Below are 7,723 nucleotides of genomic sequence, written 5' to 3' on the forward strand. Positions count from 1 at the left end.
AACAATCAATGCTGTGGATTGATCGGGACCCTGGAGCTGACAGCCCCCTCCTGTCCTGAGCCCGGCTGATCAATTCTCAGCCACGGTGTGATAGCCACAGTTCATTCTGCTAAGAGAAAAACCTGGCTCTTTAATAAATGTGCTGGGGTCCCTCTGGGAGTGAGGAGGGGGGAAGGGGGTGGGTTTGCTATTTGGGCTATTGACTGGTTCACCCCTCACCTTGCCTGGGCTTTGCTCTTTCCTGTCCCTCCCAGGAGACTCAGCTTGGTCCCCCCTTGCTCCCCTGTCACTCAGAATTGGTGACACCCAACTGGTACTGCCTGCTCGGGACAAATGGAAGGAAACCACTGCGTCCTCATGCACCTCAACACAATGACGTCACACTCTGCTCCAGTCGTCCAGTTGTTGTATGAAGACTAGTACTCGCTCCCAGTGAGATTTCAGGGATTACAGGAGCCGACTTCATACAGAAATGCTGCAAAATAAGTCAAAGGCCTGGGAAATTTGTCTCGTTAACAAAGTACCTGCTTAAACTGTTCACTAAAACTGTGTCTATCTCTGTGTGATGCTTTTGCTAATGCTCATTTACCTACATGGGCACCGATAGGCCAAACTGAGATTTTTAAAATTTCCTCCTTATTGATGACTCCTTCCCTTCATACACAAGTGATATTAATATAGAGATGACTTGACATAATGCCATCTCTCTCTGTTACCCAAGAACCGAACACTTTTGACTGAAGCAAAAGGCCCTCTTTTGCAATACTGGCTAAAGCTGCCATGCATGATTGGTGGATTCATGTAATGATTCGGCATCACAAATTGACACCAATCCAATTTTGCTACTGTACCTGGGCACCTTGTTACTTTGCATAAGTTGGTAATCCCCTGATGCCAGCATTTTAGCTCGTGCCCTGGAAGTTTTAAGATCATGTTTTTTGGTTGCTGGCATTTTTCATGAAATTTGCAACTGGAACAGTGTGTCTGGTTTTGGTTCAGATTCTGTACAGGTGTCTTTGATGCAGGTCATATTTCTTGTATTTGGGCCAGTTCCAAGAAGGCCCGCCAAACCAGGCCCTTGCACACGATCTCTGGCACTGTACCCATGGAACACACTGTTCTCTACAGTGAGAAAAACTGGATTCTGGTTTGTACAGCACAAAAACCACACTAGCCCATCACAGTCTCTTAATTATAGGAGTTTGAGTTGAGTTTTCCTTAGTATTTATATTTTGTTGTTGTCGTCGTCTCTGCTGTTTTGCTGTTCGTTTCCAGCTGAAGAAGCTTTGTGTGTGTGTGTCTTGTATGTGTGTGAGTGTGCGTGTGTTTGACTGTCTGTGTTATTCACAGCTCTGAGAGCCACCAGGCTAGACCACAGTGTCTGTCAGTTTGACCTGAGGTGACCCTCAGAGTTTCGGTTCTCTTCAGGGCAAGAGTAGTGCCAATTCCACATGAGGAACAACCTGCTTTCGAGTGGCTGGGTGGCTTTCAGGCTTGCGTGAGAATGTGAGGGAGAGAGAGGAAGGGGGGGTGTCTGCCGTGTGGCAAGCAGCGCATTTGTGATGCCATGTGGGTTTGAGTAATAAGTGAGATGCTACAAAGTGTCTGGTGTTAGAGATCAGATAAGCCCAGTGCACGGAGAAGGAGAGAAGGAAGAAGTCAATTAAGGACAAGCTAAGAAAGGAAAGAGAGAGGCAAGTGTACACAAATACATCAATATATTCACCAATCAATGAACCCTGCTTCAGAAGCTGGTTTGGCTACCTGTGTTTTTTGAAGGTACATGAATGAGTGGCTGAGTTCAGAAGACAGGAAGGGCCCAATTCTTACCTTTATGATGACAGGAAAATGAAAGAAACACAAAGAAATACAACATAAATAAAATAAAAGACTGTCTGCTTTGGGTTGGCTGGCTGCTCTGTGGAAGGCAGTGCGTAAGAATCCACCCTGCATACCCTGCAACCTGAGAGAGAGAGACAGAAAGAAAGAGAGACGAGAAAGGGAGAGAGGGGGAAACAAGGAATTTGTCTTTGTGAGGGTCTTTGGAAGCGGTCCCAGCCCCTCTACCCTTTTTCCACTGGCATATCCGACCCGGGAGAGACCTGTCTGTGTGCTGTAGGGCCGTGAGAGGAGATGAAGAGAGACACAACACCTTAAGCAGAAACCTTTTAATTTGGAGTCTCTTTAGAAACTCTGGCTTTTGTTTTCCTCCTTCCTTTTTTTTCTTTCTTCCCCCTATCTGCAATTGTTCGGCTATTTAGTTTTTAAACGTTCATTAAAGAAGGTATTCCGTGCCCTGCGGTGGCAGTTCTGACTGAGCTCGTCTGCTCTTCTTGGGTCTCTCTCTTCAAATGTCACTCTCTTCGCCGGCTGTCTTCCCTAACAGGATGCGACAAGCAGGCTTTCACGCACCGCTGGGCCGTTGTCCAATATCGGAGATAGAAAAAAAATCTAACTTTGCAGGAGTTTGAGTTTGGGTGTTGGAGTAGGCAGAGCAGTTGGGGGATTCAAACAGGGTCAGCTCACATATACACAACCTGCAAGACAGAGCGAATGGAACAGTGCCAGCGCAGCCCCTGAAATAATCACTGTGCAGATGCTGTTGCTGGGGACACACCTTTGATGGTAGTCTCACCCCCATCTGTCTTAGCCTGTCTGTGATGGTTTACAATGAAAAATAGGCGCACACTTTTGACAGTACCATCTTATTTTTTTGTGGGGTTGTCTTTTCAGATTATGTAAACAGGCTACAGTAGATGACCAAACGTGTGTCACAGTGATTTCGTGTTTCCAAACAACATTCTGCCATATTACCAGCTAAAACACCAGCCATTCTCCAGTTCCGCATCTTTAATCTATTGAAAGCAAACGTTGACCTGTCCCAGTTCCTGTCTGCGGTGGATGCTAGCCAGAGTCTCAGAGAATAATCTCTCAATTCTGTGAAAGAGCCAGACACACAGTGTGTTACAAGGTTAGTGACACCTCCCGTTTCTGCAATTCACAATGTGCTTTTTATAAGCCAGTCCTATTCTAGATCTCTCATCTGCCCACCCTCCCCTCCTCTCCTCCCTGTGTCTGTCTACCTTTTAGTTCTGTACTCACAGTAATCTAGCTAGTGAATCAGGACACAGTGACCTCAATCCACTAGGCGCAGGTGGGACAGGCCAGCTGGCCACTTCTGGAGACAATATATACAAGAAAGCTCCAGGGTTTCAAACTATAATAACTTTGAACTGCCAAATTCCTTTTCCGATGACCTTATGTACGTTTTTTTAAACATTTATATGTACAAATTACCATATAAATATACCTCACTAGCTCCTCTCCCAGTGGAAAGTAATAGGAGGATGACACTGCACACCTGGCCTGCAGGGGTCACTCTCACACAGCAAAGAGAGCCCTCAGCATGGGCTCTGGGGAGGTTAAAGGTCACTGCTGTTCTATCCCTGTAAACACCCAGGCTGTCCGATCTATGAGATCACAAGATCTCAAACGGCCCACTTCATTGTACAAATAAAGTCATATGAATAAGGTAAAATCTTCAACCCAAACAGAAATATATCTTGACTCATATCCTCAGATGATGGGACTGTACTGACATGTTTTTCAGTTTGCTGAATGCAGTCATTCTTGTATGTATTGCAGAGTACAAAAACTTTCCTCTTAAAACGTAACAGTCACCCTGTCGCCATTGTGGACCGCAGCGCTCAGCTTGCAGTGTCTGTTGGCGCTCCTGCATGTCCCTCTCCTCTCCAGCACACCAGTTCCCTAATCTAACCCCCGCCTCACCCCCCCAACACTGTGCTGTGTCTGAGTGCCCTTGGCAGATTTGCTTCCATGCTTCCCACTGCCCAGTCTGCCCATGCCTTACCATCTGCTGCCCCATGATTGCACTAACGCACCCCCAACTGAGAGATTATTATTCTGCCAGTCTGACGCTGACACTACAGTTGGTGGCAGCTGAAGGCTTTTGCAGCTACGGGCATATCACAGGCCCTGTGCCCCCCGCCCCAAGCCTTCTGCCTGCCTGCTTTGCACTGACGCCCCCTGCACTGCCCCTCAGTAAACAGCCATTCCACCAGCTTCACACATGGCTTCATATTTTCTTGACAAATTTGTTTTTTTCTTTTTCCTTAATTTTTTGGGGTGAGGGGGCAGGACGGACAGGATGTAAAGGTGTGCGTTTGGGTTTTAGATTAGCGCTCTACTGCTTGGCATCAGTGATAGCTTTTGAGCTCAAAAGAGAGGTGTTTACTGACGTACACACTGGCGCAGACAGAGCAACAGCTGGAAACTGATGAAGCCCTGCCATAAAGTAGAAGACTGAAAACCTGGCTTTTAGTGTCAAAAGGTGGTGTCCTTTTATGATCAGTTCCCTTTTCTATTATTATTCAAAGGGATTCATACAATCTGTAAGTGCCTTTGTAAAGACCTCCATAACATGTTTGTCAGTCTGTGGCTTTTGATATTAACACTAGGGCCCTGTGTACATTGCTGGCTGGGCTGGCTGTCCCTGTAGGCACTTCTTTGGTCTGCCTTAGGGCTCTTCTCCCATTCCCAATCCTATTTGTAATTTTGTTTTGTTTGTTTGTGTTTTAGATTGTTTTTCTGTTCATGTAAATATATATGTATGTGTCTGTGTGTGAGAGAGAGACAGAGTATTTGTTTCTTTTTTCCTGTTCCTTCCAAGAGCATATAATTGCAATCAATATGCAATTAAAAAAGGCAACATATATTAGCTGTGCTTGACTATCGGGCCAAGTGCTACTGCATAAAGACGTGGATACTGTGGAGAACTTGAGCTGAGTAAAGAAGCAGACACACACACACACAAAACAAACTTTACAAGTGTGTTTGCTAATGGAGGTAGTGTTGTCCACACTTGTTGTAGAGGCTGCAGGCTGGATTTGCGTGCGTTAGGTCAAGTTGTGTCGTATCTCAGGCAGATGACAGGGGGCTGGCAGGCAAACAGCTAAGATTGCAACTGCCTGGCATATACATCTATTCCAGGTTTTGCAGGCTGCAGGGTCCTGATCCAACAATAGGTGCTGGGTTTGTCAGGGTTGTTTCCTCATTCCGAGAACATTTGCATGGACGGCTTCAGTTGAAGCATTTCAAATATATGGTTTTATGCTTCATTGGACCATGTACACATACACATCTGAAAGGGATCCACAACAAGATCATTTGCTTTTGGGTGGCTATCATGAACATCTAACGCTGTCGACATTTTAACGACAATGAAAAAGATATTGCTATTATTATAGGATCCTTGCTGTATCCTGATGTTCTGCATTGCAGCTGACTGCACCGCCTACCTGCAAGAACTTCTGTCTGTGCCTCTGCTTCTGTCAGCTGTGCAGCTGGCTCTCTCCTTCACCACCTTCCTCCTGGTAAACAAGACAGTGGTAGTCTGATTGTAAAGAGCCTTGAATGAAGTGCCAAAAGAGTGGGAAGGAAAACAGGAAAAAAAATGAAGGATGAGTAAAAAGAGAAGAGCAAAAGGAATCAAAATGAAAAGCTGGGAAGGAAGAGAGCGAGAGATGGGATGGAAAGAGAGGCAAGGGCAAAGCTGAACAAAAAGGGTGGAGGGAGAGAGAGACAGAGGAAAGAAAGAGTGGAGGGAGTGAAGTCAGCACAGTTACTGGAGTGGCTCCAAGCCTCCCCCTCCTCTCTCTCACACTCTCTGCTTTTACAGGCTGCCATTTCCACTAAATTAGTGCCCAGGGTTTTAATTGCAGTTTATGAAGCCTTTTTACTGGCGCGAGGATGTGTGTTTGTGTGAACTGGCATCCAACAGGCTGGCTGGGCCCGTGCTCCCGAAGCCTCCCTGTGGTTTTGCATTTTTTCTTTCTTTCATTTCCTTCTTTTTTTTTTTTTTACACCGTAATGTTGCTTGTGCTAAAGCAAACATCCGTGTGCTTTTTACAGAGAAGAAACATGTCTTACAGGGCATTGCCACACATGATTGTAACCATTCCCCAGACTCCTCTGTGGTTTCTATTGTTTAAAATATTGTCTCACTGTTTCTTTGTTATCTCCACTTTGGGTTAGATTTTAGATATAATTATCATTATTTTTACATTACAGCCTTCTTAATCCTTATTTTTCCCTTTTTTGCAGTCCTGCCTATACATTCTGGGCTCAGCAGCACAAAGCCAAAACGGTTTCTTCACACTTGGACCCAAGCACTTAACGACTCACAGTTCTGATGGTGGCAGTGGGCCCATTTAGCACCCCTCCCACCACCACAATAACAAAACAACTGCAGAAATGGTATTCTTCCCACAACCCTCCCCCCACCCCCCCTTCAACCCCATCACTAGTACCATCTACCCTCCCAACACCCTGGAGGCTAATTAAGCGTTAATTAGATTTGTTGAAATTGATTTGTGATTTAGCCTGGGTTCTGTTGTTCCAGCTCATTGCCTGCCACAGAAATTTCATTAATATGCCATTATTTCTGCGAGCTGTCTAATTAAAAGCACAGACTCTCTGGATTATCAGTAATGGGCCGCGGAGTCGGGCGCGCTGCTGTGGTTTCCTCGGGGCGGCCTGCTCGGATGAGGCGAGGCCGCATTAAAGCCGAAGCCTCAAACACAGACACCAGGGAAAAGAGAGCGAGAGAGAGAAAGAGCGCTGCCTCCTCACTGGTACGTCTTCTTCAGAGACCATTGTTTTACAGCTGCCGATTAACACCATTGAATTGGATTCTCAACGAGCACCCGACCGAGATAAATGCTTTTAAAGGCAAGCGCCATCACCAGGACGAGACGTGCAGAGCCCATTGTATCAGACTGGTGCAGCATTTCCCAGTTAATGGAGAGTTTTACCCCATCTACTCCACCTCCTCTGTTTCCTTCTCTCTTCTTCTGTAACTTCCAGAAGCAGTGGGGCAGTTGGTGGGGGGGGGGGGGCAACCAAGAAACAGCATTGTCAAAGCAGATGCCGGTGCGCACACACAATCACACACTGACTGACAAAGATGCTGACTACATGGGCAAAAGATGTGACTGCAATGTATGTTGTCCCGTACAACACATTTGCCCCATACGACAGTAGAGAGTGTGGTGTAGTAAGACACAGAAACTTGTAGTATGTGGTGTACTGTTGTAAACACATCGCCCTCTCCTACATCCTTCCTTGCCTCCAACCAGCTTGTAAACACCCTTCTCTCTCTCACTCACTCACACACACACAATACAACAAGGGAGTTGAGAAACGCAACTCTGTACACTCCCTGAGCCCACACTGGTGCAAATTAGATAGGCCTACACAGAGAGGACTTGGTTTACTAGAGTAATACTTGTATTGCGTGAATACATTTTTACCAACAGGACACTGGTTGACAAAAAGTTATATTATACTGTCACTTATTTGCCTCTAGGCTTTAATGATATCCATGTATGGCATATATAGATGACCTATAGTTGATTAGTTTCCCTCTTTCTTTTGCTTTACTGAATCTAGCTGCCCTGACTTTAAGTACTACGAAGCGAAATATATGACTAAAACTACTGCTAATTAGCATTAGTAGTAAAAGCAGTTATAGTGTGTCAAACTAGAAAATATAATATAATATCATAATTTGAACCTCAAAATAGGAAAACTCTCTCTGTAAGGAACAAATGAATCAACCGTAGACTATTTTAAACAAGACCGAGTGCACACAGACTTACCATTCATTTGCACAATTTTTATGTGACTTGATTCATTGAAACCC

Source organism: Amia ocellicauda, chromosome 3, assembly GCF_036373705.1.
Source record: "Amia ocellicauda isolate fAmiCal2 chromosome 3, fAmiCal2.hap1, whole genome shotgun sequence".
Lineage (NCBI taxonomy): Eukaryota > Metazoa > Chordata > Actinopteri > Amiiformes > Amiidae > Amia > Amia ocellicauda.